At 42.3% G+C, this 14,332-nt stretch overlaps 1 long non-coding RNA gene across 1 annotated transcript; it reads right to left on the reverse strand.

The window, feature by feature from the left end:
* Window positions 1–3,391: 3,391 nt before the first annotated feature.
* LOC136771010 (uncharacterized) lies at window positions 3,392–6,348 on the reverse strand. The gene is made up of 3 exons (XR_010822301.1): window positions 5,295–6,348; window positions 4,893–5,209; window positions 3,392–4,524 (listed from the first exon to the last, which is right to left on the reverse strand). It is a non-coding gene; the product is annotated as an uncharacterized LOC136771010 (long non-coding RNA).
* Between the last annotated feature and the right edge of the window lie 7,984 nt (window positions 6,349–14,332).

Consider the following 14,332-nt stretch of genomic DNA (forward strand, 5'->3'; position numbering starts at 1 on the left):
ACAGGAAAGAGACTACACTCAATTATTATGTGTACAAAGGGGACAAGTCATTTCCGGACTCCATTTGTCTGTTTTGTGATATGTGTTGTCTGTTATCTGTCTTAGGAACCCCCTAATGTAGAGATTTCACAATCAACTTTAAAAATAGGACACCCCAGGTTACCGTCTGCACAGTCAAGGGAAGTGTGAAGTTTTTTCTTTTCTTCCCATACCTCTGAACTCCAGATGTTTGGCAATGGACTCTCTGACGTCATCTGCAGTGTTGTAATCTCTTTCATGGAATCTGCCTCAGCTGTGGTTGATGTTGAACTGAACAAAATCATCAATTTTATTCTTTATGTTACTGCTGTTTAATTTTTTGTTAATACATTTCCAAAATATTGCACCAGAGATTCCTGGTGAGCTCGTTTCCCACTACTCATTATTTGCATGATTTTATTGTACCGTAATTATCAACTCACATAAACTGTGTATTTTTATTTGAAACTACCAAGAAGCATAGTATTCTGCAACATACACAATAGCTAACACCTCCTATTAATACATGAGAAATGTTGACCCACATTTCAGAAAAAAAAAAAAAAATTCTACCTCCATAGTCCAGTACTGGACTGTCATTGAAGCTATTTGATGTAGAAAAGCCTGTTAACAGTTAATTTAATGTGTTTTCTTGTCCAACTATTTATCAAACCAATTTAGCACCTTTCAAACTGAAGAGTTAAACAGCTTTGTGTTTTGAGAACAATGTAAAAACGCCTGTTGCTATATACACTTTATAAAACCCTTTATTTTTTGCACGTTTTCTATTGGTTTCATAACTGCCATCTCAAGTTGTTTTAAAGAGAGCATTATGCAAGATGAGGAAAAACTCTCCCAAATTTAATTTAAAAAAATGTAACCGATTTATCGAAGTAGTAATCGACACATTCATTGATTATCAAAATAGTCATTTGTTGCAGCCATAATAGGCATTTGTTTCTATTCCAGGACAAGCATTAGAGAATTACACTTCATGGTTGTAAATTAACACATTCACATTCACTTATGTATTCTGTAGCTGCCTGCTCCCGGCTCCCTGCTGAATTGGTGAAAGAGATTGTTAACTACAAGGACTGGCAAAGGGCCCTTGCTCATCCTGTAAAAGAGTACTATATTTCAGAAGGGGTTTTGATTTGTTTGTGGCTTTGGTGACTTATGGTCAGCTTGGCCCAGAGGAGGGACTGGAAAAAACAAACAACTGAATTATTATTATAAATATCATTAGGTAATAGTGTGTGCTCTGTGTCTGTTCTGTCTTTTCCATGCTACTAATTAATAATATTATCTGCTTTTCCTCCCTTTGATTCTCTCCCTATCTCACTCTCTGAGTCTGTTTTTGTACACAGAGTACTAGCTGAGATTCTGCTGATTTGTGTCCTTTATTTATTTATGTGCTCATTTCTTTCTGATAACTAACTGTACCAGGTAGAATGAAAACCATATTAGCATTTAACTTCCTGACTATTGCATTACAATAGATACTTAGTACTATGCTTTCAATGTTTACATTTTGCAACTTTGAGATGTTATGTGAATGCTGTAATCAGTTAAGTTCTTGAAATAATTGCCCTATTGACCTCTGTTAGGAGAGACTGTTTGAGGAATTTCCCAATATCGCTCTCCTGGGCATGCTCGTGTAGCCGGTGTGGTCATAGCTCCCTGCTCGGGATTTGATCCACGCCTAAGACCTCTTGATTATGGTAATATATGACATGTTGGAGATTTGTATTGGAACTCCTCCCATCTTTATCACCCATGACATATTAATCTCTGGCTTTCCTACCTAATATTCCCACCCAATTGATTTTCTCTGTCCCTTTACTCTATACTGATAACCATTTCTCATTTACCCTGTAGTTATACATTTTCAAACCTTTCCATTGCTTTCAAGAGTCAATCCACAGGAGTAGTACACAATGGCTCTGTGTATCGCTTGAAAACTACTGGATACATGTCAGACCCATAACCATTATTACAACATCAACCGACTATTGCACTAAAACTGTGTCTCATTGCCCATATACAGCTTCAGCCCACTAACAAGCCCTGCAATACCAACAATATGCCTTCAGGTGAATGATACACTGGTCTTAGGTGACCTCAACATCTCAGGGTGCATCCTGAAGGACCTGGTGGCATGGACAATTAACAATGGACAATCCACCTGTTGCCCTGGCACATCGACTGTTTGCTGCCATGGTGGCAACTCTGCACTACCTGTCCTAAGCAGGACTGAGATAGATAGTGGAAAATGTGAGGTCCACCTGGATTCTGAATGGATTACTTCACTTGAGACATCTGGTTGGGCAGGAACTCTGTATTGACCAGTCGGTGGATTATTGCTCAGATTACTGCCACTAGTCTATTTTTTGTGATGCTTGATTTTGTAACTGTCTTTATTTCCAGTTGTTTAATTTTTCACTCATATCTTTGCTGTACTGACAGGAAGGACTTAAGAACTGCATGTTTTCCATGTGTTTCTGTGAACGAGGTCACTGCCTTACTGTGCCACTGTACTGTGCCATAGTTCAACCTTGATACCTAGAAAAACAGGGTTTGATAAGAACCAGTTTTTACCAGAATGTTTTTGATAATACTATATGATAACTGGTTCTTATCAAACTTATCATCACATCTTGAATGTGCTCATACTTTACCATATATGGGTACTTTGCCAGAGTTGTCAGGCAGAGAGGAGCAGACTTACACTGGGCAGCAAGTAAATCTTGTTATTCTTGTCCTGCCACCATAAAAATGCTTGTACATCTTACTTCTTGTATGAAATGTGATATATAAGCACCACAGTGAATCAAAAGTATGTTTTTTGTAAAATGGTAATGAAATAATATGGAGCAGGGGTGGCCAACCTGTACCAGACCAAGAGCCAAAAAGTACCCATGAGTTCTGCAAAGAGCCAAGTGTGTATATATACTGTAATATTATATGATACAACTTTAATGGTGCGTATTTTATAATATCAGATTATTATAACTGTAATGGCTATGATAGTTAAAAGTTTACAATAGTAATACTATTTTTTATTGTTATTAATTATTTAGACTTATAATTTTCACAAAATATACATATTACAGCAGCCAAAATGCTTCACAATAATTAGTATGCAGTATGCTTTTCTAGCACAAGCTATGTTCCAAATGACTTGATAGGAGGCATGTGTTACTGTTTGATAGCACTTGTTCAATGTACTGAATGCTTGAATCTGTTTTTTTATTTGGTTTGTGTGTGCGAAGTTCAATAACTTTTGGAGTGGTGTGTGTTGAAATGGCACTGGAGATTATTATTATATTTTTTTTTATTTATTTCTTGGCAGACACCCTTATCCAGGGCGACTTACCACATAAGTGCAAACAAAGTGCAAAAATACAACATAGCAATTCAAAATAATACATTTTACAAATTCCAATTTGCAATTTACACAGGCAAGTACAGTAAGTGAGGTCCTACATCCTGGACGGTGAAAGCTAAGTGCTGTCAATATGTAGGGTCACAGTCAAGGGCTACGGGAAAGGGAGCAAGGATGAAAACAATCAAGAATGCAAGAAGCATAATAAAACTGTGAAGTGCTTTCTAGCAGGGATAAAAGGACTAATATTACAAGTACTGTCAGAAAAGATGCATCTTGAATAAGCGCCGGAAGGAGGTCAAGGACTCTGCTGTTTTGACTTTGGTGGGAATGTCGTTCCACCATTCAGGGGCCAGGGATGAGAAGGAGCGGCTCTGGAGGAAGGAGAGTGGAGAGGAGGCAGAGTTAGTCTTCTGGTGCTGGAGGAGCGCAGTGGTCTGGAGGCAGAGGTGTATAAAGTACTCAAAATTGTTACTCAAGTGGAAGTACAAGTACTGATGGAAAATTTTACTCAATTAAAAGTAAAAGTATCTGGCCAGATTCATACTTGAGTAAAAGTAAAAAAGTACCACATTAAAATTGTATTTGAGTATTAAAGAAGTAAAAGTAACAGCAAGAATGAAAACTAGAGATTCTTGTTTAAGCTTTTAATCTCTTAAAACATGAAGTGAATGAACCACATACAAGGTTTTATCCTGCTTTAGAACTGTTTGTATTTAGTTATCAAACTATTAGACTACCATCTAATGCCAGTATGCAACATGCTACTCAAAGTTGTAAAACCTCACATTTAACTTAAGCAGAAGCTGATTTTCAAAATTGTGAGTGTGAAGCCTAGCTCTTTTGGGGCTGAAAAGCAATCTGGCAGTGCTGAAAAGCCTCTCACAGGCATCCGATGCAGGAAGAGGTGTATTAGTCTTGATAGAGAGCCTGCAAATAGCAGGGAACGTGAGCAGAGACTCCCTGGTGTCTGAAACACAGGCCAGATATCCATCCAACTCTTTGCTGGCTTCATGTGTTGTCAGTTTCAAAGAAGTGAAAAAATCTTCATCTTCAGTTGAACTGTTGGCCAATTCCTTATTGGTCCAAAGGCTCGAGATGCAGTCTGATGTAGTCCATGCCTACAAGCAGAGTGAGCAGACACAGAGAAAGGTTTGGTTGAGGGGCTTCTGGGAACACATTTTATGGGTTTTGTCATTAACTACATTTACATGCAGTTATCTACATCTAAATGTCTAAAATCATGCAAATCCCTTATTTTAGCATAAATTCTAACAGCATTTCCAAGCCACATATGATATGAGACTTTTCTTTCAAGAAACACTGAGGGATAACTAGAACCTGCTGCATGAATACTATATATCAATATTCATATTGAGATTACAGCCAAAGATCGGCTCATAAAAAGTGCAAAAAAAGAAATATTGGTATGGCTCAAATGTTGCCCAGATTAGAATTCGTCAAGTGTATGTTGCTTGCATTCATTTACCTCATTTTATGATGGTTTCATCCTTTGTCCAAGAGGTCCGAAATTTAGGGAGAAGGATGGCAGCTGCGATGATCTCAGGATCTTCAAACATATGCTTGAATCGTGTTTGGATTCATTGTTGTAGGGCATCCACAAGGTGGCCACAGTACCTGAGAGAATGGTGGATTCGCTGAAGTTTCAAGCTTAACTGATCGAAACTAGGCAGCAGCCACCCCAGCTGTGTATTCGTTTCCGCTTGCAAGATGTCGAGTACTTTTGCAACTGGACGCATTGTGTTGGCCCGCTCTGTCAAGAACAGCATTTCTGCTGTATTAAACCTACAGGAGAAATCGGCATAATCAAAGAGTATACAACAGCAACAACCTAAATTTGTTTACATCAATAGAGGGGAAAAACACTTACATTGGAACCTCAAGAGAGGTGCATATATTCCTAAGTGCACCTTCTCCTGCCTCTTTGTAAATTTGAAGAATTCTGTCAACAGCCATGAAAGTTGAATTCCACCGCGTTTGGTTTGGAATTAACAGCTGAAACCTGCTTTCTGCTTCAACAGCTTCAGCTGCTAGAGTCGATCGGCTGCTTTTATTCCATAAAGCTTGACACTTGCCAAAGACAGATCTGTAGAGTTTCTTGTAGTGTTCATTTGAGAGAGCTTTTTGGGTATCAACACTTGAGACTAGGTTTAGTATATGGCAGGCACACTTTTGATGTTTTGGTAGCTGGAATTCGAAGCCATCGTCATGGTCCAGGACTCTAGAGGCGTCTTGGAATTCCACACCATCACTTCCCTCACCACAGCCTTCAGAATCAGTGTCATCACTTTCACACCTTCTTGCCTCAGTCTCAATATCATTGTTTTCCACACCAAAAACTCTGAAAGCCTTCAGGAAGTTGGAACCACTGTCTGTGGTTGTGCAAACAACCTCGTCACGTATTTCATACTCTGAGTGGATATCATTCATAGCGCTGGCCAGTACCTCAAAAGTATGAGAGCCCTTTAATCTTTTGCAGGCAAGTGTAGTGGAATGTCTTTCATGACTTTCAGGGTTGATCCAGTGAGCAGTTACACCAATGAATTACTTTCTATGTGCAGTCCAACAATCCACTGTGGTTGCAATCCATTCAACTTCACTCATGGCAGCAGTCACTTTCTGTTTCATGATCAGAGCAGCTTCAGCTATCTTGGAGCGTAAAGTAGGCCTTGTAATAACAGAACTGCCAGGCTGCAGTGTACTAATCAGCTCTTTAAATGATGGCAGATCAACAGTGCTGAAAGGATGAAGTCCTTGAATGATGTACCTTAATATAGCTTTGTTCACAGTGACTGGAAACACATGTTTGACTGGGAAAACTGGAGTCAACTTTCAGTTGCTTGCTGCTGGAAGCATGGGTGGAGGTCCCAATCTTTCTCTTCTGTGCTGTCAATTTAGAGTAGTTTTTGAGGTAATTTGGGTGCATTCTCTGTAAAAACAACAAATAAATATTTAAAAAGAAGTATTTTTATATTGTATACAATATAAATGTAACAATTACACTTATGCACTCTCTGATTACAGCATTAATAAAACTGCCATTTGCAGCCAACTGCACACTTTATAATGTTAAATACTTGTTGATTTTAGAAATACAGTAGCATTTAGTGACTATCAAACATGAATTATTGGATTGTAAACACAGGACTGTAAGGCTGACGTGACAGGGTGAATTTATTTCATTACATTAGTTTTGACAATACAACATGATTTTTAGTAATCAGGTCTTGTAGCAGAAACACATTTTCTCACTTGGTTGATCAGTTCACGGATATCTTTTCTTGAGTTGTGCATGAATTCAAACACAATGAGAGCGCGGAACGATAATGATGATTCAAAGCAATACGGCTATAGGCTCCAAATTTCCCGTGGAGCTACTAAAGTTACCATAGCAAATAATTTACAGACAATTACAAATGCATTCCTAACATTTTATTACGTGAGCCTTATATTGTCAATCACATGCATTGGTGAAAATAGGCCTACTACACATATAAAAGGCACGCTGCCGTCAAGGTCAAAACATGCAAAAAAAAAAAAAAAAAAAAAAAAAAAAAAAACTATCAGTAAAACAAAATACTTACTTACCTCAATATGCTTCCTTAGGTTTGATGGCGAACTTTTGAAGGCTGATATTTCCTTATTAAGCGGGAGACAAAGGACACATTTCATCTTGTATGAATCCTTATTAATACCACTAAAAGAAAAGAATTCGCTTAGGTACGGCCACGGGTGCTCTTGATCCTGTGGCTGATATTGGACTGTGCTCGCAGCTGAATCATGTTCTTCCTCCATTTTCTTCCACTAATTAACTGTTATAATTTCTCTAATTTCCAGGTCAAGCTGTGCATTGTGGTAATAGATGCGACATGACGTCACTTCCAAAGGACCAATGAACATGTCTGACCAATTTCATGGAATGTGAAAACTAATCTCATTGGCAGAATAAATAACATTTAAATTAAACTGGGCATCAGCGCAATTCAATTGGTTTGGTAATAGCAAGGGAAAATAGAATGAAGTGATCTCCAAAAAACTTTTGACTACTTTTTGACTGTAAATTAAATTGTAAGGAGTAAAAAGTACTTTAAAAAAATGTAATTAAGTAAAAGTAAAAGTATTGATTTTTAATTGTACTCAAGTAAAGTAAAAATTCTCCAAAATAATACTTAAGTACAGTAATCAAGAAAAATTACTCAAGTACTTTACACCTCTGTCTGGAGGGGATGTATGGAGAGACGAGTGTCTGAAGGTAGCTTGGTGCAGTGTGGTCGAGACAGCGGTAGGTGAGGGTCAGTGTCAGTAGATGCAGGCAGGCCGGCCAGGAGGGAGTTGCAGTAGTCCAGGCGGGAGAGGACCAGTGACTGAACGAGCAGCTGAGTCGAGTAGTCGGTGAGGAAGGGACGGATCCCGCGTATGTTGCTCAGGAAGAATCTACAGGTGCGTGTCAGCGTGGTGATGTGCTGGGTGTAGGAGAGCGCAGGATTGAGGGTGACTCCTAGATTTTTAGTGGAAGAAGAAGGAGAGAGTGTTGTGGATTCCAAGGGGATCGAGATGGGGAGGTCAGCAGAAGGTGAGGAAGAGTGGGGGAAAAACAGGAGATCCGATTTGGAGAGGTTGAGCTTGAGGTTGTGCAAGTGCATCCAGGCGGAAATAACTGACAAGCAGGAAGAGATGTGAGAGGGGATGAGATGGTCAGAAGAGGGAAAAGACAGGAAGATCTGGGCATCATCAGTGTAGAAGTGGTAGGAGAAACCATGGGATGCGATGAGGGGGCCCAGGGAGCGAACGTAGAGAGAGAACAGGAGGGGGCCCAGGACGGAGCCTTGGGGAACGCCTGTGAGGAGAGGTTGAAGGGTGGATGAGGAGCCTCGCCATGTCACTTGGTAGGACCGGTCACTGACTGGCCGCCCGAGCACAGCTGAGGGAGTCAGTGACTGCCAGGAGAGCCGTCTCAGTGGAGTGAGCTGTGCGGAAGCCGGATTGAAGAGGATGAAGGAGTGAGTGTTGGGACAGAAAGTCCGAGAGCTGACGGTGGACCGCCCGCTCGAGAGTCTTTGAGAGGAAAGGGAGTAGGGAGACAGGGCGGTAGTTCTGAGGAGAGGTGGCATCAAGGGTTGGTTTCTTGAGCAGCGGGATGACAGCAGCTTGTTTAAATGCAGAGGGGAAACAGAGAGGAGGGAGGAGATGAAGGGGAGAAGATCAGGAGCGGTTGCTTGGAAGAGACGAGAAGGGAGAGGGTCCAGGGCACACATTGTAGGTTTGTGATGTAGGAAGAGAGCAGAAACTTCAGCATCTGAGAGAGGCGAGAATGAACAAAAGGAAGCTTGATCAGTTGGAGGTTTGGGTGTGATGGGAGATGAGGGTGGAGTATTGAAGAGCCTGTGGATGTCTGCAATCTTGGTGGAGAAAAGGAGGCAAAATCATCAGCAGTGAGAGATGAGGGAGAAGGAGGGGGAGGGGGGGCAAGGAGGGAGGAGAAGGTGGAGAAGAGTTTGCGAGGGTTGTTGACAGTGGATTCGAAGAGAGATTGAAAGTAAGACTTCTTGGCTGAGGTGAGAGAGGACGAGAATGTGGACAGTAGAGAGAGGTAGACTTTGAGGGCAGCTGGGAGTTTGGTTCTTTTCCACTTCTGTTCGGTGGCACGCAGACTAGTTCGGGTTGCGCGGAGAACAGCAGAGAGCCAAGGCTGAGGAGGTAGCACAGTTGGCAGATAGATGGGAAAAACAGTCAATGGAAGGTAAGAGGGTGAGGGCAGTGGAGGCAAGGGTGGAGGGGGAGACAGAGCGGAGATTACGGTGGAAGGTGACAGAGGGAGTGGGTGGAGAGGGGAGGGAGGGGAGGGAAAGGGAGAAGGAGATGAAGTGGTGGTCCGAGATGTCCATGGGTGTCACGGAGAGTGTTGAAGGGGAGCAGCCTCTAGAGAAGATGAGGTCTAGCTGGCAGCCTGCCCTGTGAGTGGGGGGAGACGGGGAGAGAGAGAAGTTAAAGGAGTGAAGGAGAGGAAGAAATCTGGCAGAGTGAGAAGGGTTGGAGAGGTGGATGTTGAAGTCACCCAGGAGGATGGTAGGTGAGGACAGCGAGAGGAGGGAGGAGAGAAGAAAGTCCAGGAAGGAGGTGGACCAGGTGGACGGTAGAGAACTAGAAGGAAGAGGTGAGAGAGAGAGGTGATTTCCACTGCATGGAATTCAAAGCTGTGGGTCGAGATAGAGGAGAGAGGTGGGGGACAGAGAAGAGGAGAGAAGGGGAGAGCAGGAGTCCTGTTCCTCCTCCCCGCCCGGTAAGATGAGGGGAGTGGGACAGGACGAACAAAGAGGATAATGCAGCAGGGGTGGTAGAGTTTTCTGGGGAGATCTGTCTTGGTGAGAGCGAGGAAATCCAAAGACTGGTGGGAGGCGAAGGCGGAGATGAAGTCGGCCTTGTTGGAAGCTGAGTTGCAGTTCCACAGGTCCCCATAGAGTGGAATAGAAGGGAGGGAGGAGGAGGGGAGAGGCAGAGAGATGAGGTTGGAGGGATTAGGGAAACAATGGCGCGCAGGTGCACGCCGAAAAGATGGAGAGAGCAGGACAGGAATCGGAGAGATCGTCATGGTTGCCTGTTGTTGCTGTGCAGCGTCTCCTCACAGTCTTCTCCTCGCTGGAGTCCCACAGCTAGAGTCCCTGCCCTTTGTAAGTGTGGCCCTTTGGAAGGGGGGCACTAAAGGCTGCTGGCACTGACTGCTGGCACAGAGTTGTGGGGGGCGGTTAAATACGACACCTGTAACTAATTAGGACAGTGCACACCTGTGATGCGTTGAATGACACAAGGCTGGTCAGGATGGCCCTCCCTCCCACGCAGGACTGCTAATAGCACAATTAATGGCCGCTTAATACCTGAATACAGACAAAGACAGTGCCAGACATATGCAGTTACACTGAACAATAGCTCATAGTAATGTTAAACAAATGCTAAATAATCACAGCCTACACAGTGTAACGCTTCTGATTGCAGACAGGGCGTGTCGAGTGTGCTTAGTAACTGGTTAAATTCACTAACAAACAGTCGCTGCTCTTACTACAAAACAGGTGCAAGATATACAATTCGTAGCTGAACAACAAACCACGTACACAAATCATTGTAACTTAACTGAACTAGGAAACGCAAGAGAAAAAGCGATACTTAGCTGCAGCGACTGGAGCGACTTCTCAGCTGGCTTGCCTGAGTGTCCAGACCAGACTTGAACTGGGCCAATGAAGTCATAGTGTTTTCCCAATTATCTCAATACAAAAATGAAATGTACCCCACTCTGGTGAGAAAGTCCTGTTTTCATCATCATATCTTCGCTCATGTTTACATTTTCCTTCCATCTTTAGCACTAGCCTACTTAATACAGACTGCTGGACATTACCGAGAACAGCGCAAAATGCAATTTGGTTTTTAGGCCTATTAGGGATGTGCTACTGTTTTGCAATTGGTTGGACAAGGGACAAGTTTTCGGCAGTTAGATGTCACGACTTTTGATCCATATGTGCATGTTTACAACAACGGGGCGACAGTTTTCAGTATTGACAAGTTTTCGGCTCAGGCACAGCACAGGAGACATTCATTATTATATGCTACTGTGATAAGGGCGACGTTCTTGTACACAGATTTGCGTCATTCTGTATAGAATATGAACAAATACTGTAAATGAATTGGCTAAATGACCAAATTCTGCATAGACGTGTATCTACAGTACCAGAACATGACCCAGTATGTTCTGTTTTGCCTCTTTGAGAGAGCCACTTGCGGTGGATTAAAGAGCCGAGCAAAATTAGGTGCAGTTATTTATACTGTAGCTTGAGACCTCTAAAGTGAACAAGGAAAAGTATATATATGGGAATAATTAGGAAGAATCAATGAATATGCAATAAATACTGATTAATATGCAAGGTTAACAGATTATATTGGCTACTCAATAATCAACAATATAGCTCATGAGTAGATATGTCTAACCCTTTGGTACATTTCCACTGCATCTTGTGGACAACTCCCAGAAACAACAGGAAGGTTCGTTATCAATATAGCCATGTTCACCTCATCCCCTGAAAGTGCCATGGCAAGGGCAATCAGATGTTTTGACAGACATCCCAACTCTCCCGGAAGTTCCGGGAGTCTCCCACATTTTAATAGCGGCTCCCTGACGCCTGCAAATGATATACAATATCCTGGAAATCGTTTGTTTTTAGAGCAAGCGAGAGAGAGTTCAATGGTCATTTCTAATAGTAGACAGGGGCTCCATCCCAAATCGCACACTTGTTCCCTCGTTCACTTCCCTTGTGGGGTGGACGTACTACGGGGGCCATCTTAAGGGGTGTCCCAAACCCTTAGGGAACAAGTGAAGGGAGCCTAATCGAGCCGTTTGTGCACTTCAATGCTCCCTTCGACGAAGTGTACAAAAGAGCACACTTTTGCGGAAGTGTTTTAGCGCTGAAGTCCCAGAACTCTTTGTGTTAAAGGCGGAGAAGAGTCAACTGGGAAAAAATACCAGCGGTGGGTGTATTTAAATGTTATGTTAGTTAGACAGTTGTAGAAATTGTTAAATTATGTATCAAGGAAATAATACATAGATAGATAAAATAAAATGGTTATATAATCATGATTTAAATATACAATTAGAAAGTTAAACCAAAAAATGTTTTGAAAACTATAATTTAATTAATTACTGAAGTAGTATCCTATAAAACTAGGAGGTGATATTAATGAACAGTGTATTTCAAAATTATTATTATTATTATTATTACTACTATTTTAATTAAATACAAATACAAGAAAAGACTGCGTAGGTACTTTTTCAGACAAAGGCAAAGGCGCTGAATGCTGACGCTGAAGTGTGTCCCATTGAGCGCTTTTAGTTTCACCTGCACCCAACACCCTCGCTTACTCAAGTGCACACTGTGACGTCAGCACAACATCACGCAAAGTGTACACTTGTCGAAGGGTGTAGGGAGCAAGAGTGTGATTTGGGACGCAGCCAGGCTTTGGAGAAACCGAGAGAGTGAGTGACAGACGTGGTGAGAGAGTGACACAGTGCGCGTCCTGCTTGGTCTCTCTTTGTGTTAACTAACCTATCAGTTTTCTCTGTAGGTGGGCTTTACAGTCAGCCTCTCTCTCTACAGTTCATCCATCAGTTCGGTTCAGTTTAGTGTCTGCAGCGCCATGGCAGAGTGTCCAAGTAAAAAAAATAAGTACAAAATGCACTTCACCCCAGACTACACTAAAGTGTACCCATGCATAATAGGGGTAAAAAACAATGACAGTGTAGCTCACTTCACTGTTTGCAGCAGTGATTTCTCAATTGCTCATGGTGGGTTAAATGACTGTAAAAGACATGTTGAGGTGAGTTTAATAGGTGTCATTCGTCCATTAGCATAGCTAACGTTATTTTAACTAGCTGTTATAAGGAGCTACTGTATTGATGTCTAGGTGATGAGGCCAAACTCCCCGTAGACATGTGTAAATTAGTTATTGAATAAAAAAAATGACTCTATGAGTTGAATAATACAGTAATATAATATAATACGAAACAGTGTAAGTACATATTTTAATGTCACATTTTCTGCATATACCAGACTTAGATTAGGTGAAATCACAAAAGCAAAGTATGTATGCAGCCTATTACATAAGACAATATAATAAGGATACACCTTATGCTTTTATTTATTTTAGGGACCACTACATATTAGGGAGGCTAAGCGCAGGGAAGGCTGCTCAAGTATTTCACAGTTCCTTTCAACATAAAACCAAAGTCTGACAGAGAAGGTCACTAGAGCTGAGGTGTACTTTACATCTTTCATTGTTGAGCATAACCTGCCATTCCAGGTGTGTAAGCACACAGGCAAGCTATTCAGGAAATTGTTTCTAGATTCAGATATAGCAAAAAACTATGCCTGCTCATCAACCAAGACATCAGCTATTGTGAACATGAACCTGAATGTTCAGAGGATCTGTACAAGTTCATCTGGACAGAAAAAAGGTCATACAGTATTTTGGTTGATGAAAGCAACGATACCATGTGTGAGAAGGAATGTGCCATTTTAGCCAGGTACTATAATGAAACATAGGATAAGATAACAGCTGGATTTGTAAACAAAGGTGTGCTGTGGTATCTGGCACCAAGACGTTAGCAGCAGCATAAGTACCTCCCTGTTCTCTTGGAAGGTGGCAGGCTCTGTTCTGGTAGGTTTAATTTCTGGTAGTTTAATCCGGGCCTCCTCCAGCTCTGGGCCTGGCCCAGATTGATTGTCAGACACGGAAGTAGCCACTATTCAGTCGGCAAGAGCTCCCTCTATGAGGCCGCAGTATTCCTACCGCTGACGGACGTTTAGCACCTGGTGCCAAGACGGCGGTCAAGACCCAATTAATTGCCCCATCTGGGTCATATTGCAATTTCTACAGGAGCTGTTGGACCAGGGCAAGTCCCCGTCCATGGTCAAAGTGTATCTGGCGGCCATCTCCGCATCTCATGTCTGGATTGATGGCGAGCCCCCTGGGTCTCATTTTCTGGCTGTGCAGTTTCTAAAGGGAGCTCGACAGCTGCGGCCTCCTCGCACCCCTTCACTGCCCGATGTACTGCTGGACGCACTTTCCCAAGCCTCATTTGAGCCACTGAACTCAGCTGAGCCGAAGCTGGTGTCACTTGTCACCTCTGCAACATGTGTGAGCGAGTTACACGCCCTGTCCATTCACCCTTGGCGTGTCTGTTTTGCGGGAGATGGCTCCAGGGTCATGCTACGTTGCTGCGTTCCTCCCAAAAGTGCTGTCTCCAATCCATATCAACAGACCTATTGAGTTGATGGCTTTTCATCCTCCTCCCTTCGCTTCAGAGCAAGAGAGTCGGCTTCACCTGCTGTGCCCTGTGTGGGCCCTCTGGTGCTATTTGGAATGCAC

This window comes from Amia ocellicauda, chromosome 2 (genome assembly GCF_036373705.1).
Source record: "Amia ocellicauda isolate fAmiCal2 chromosome 2, fAmiCal2.hap1, whole genome shotgun sequence".
Lineage (NCBI taxonomy): Eukaryota > Metazoa > Chordata > Actinopteri > Amiiformes > Amiidae > Amia > Amia ocellicauda.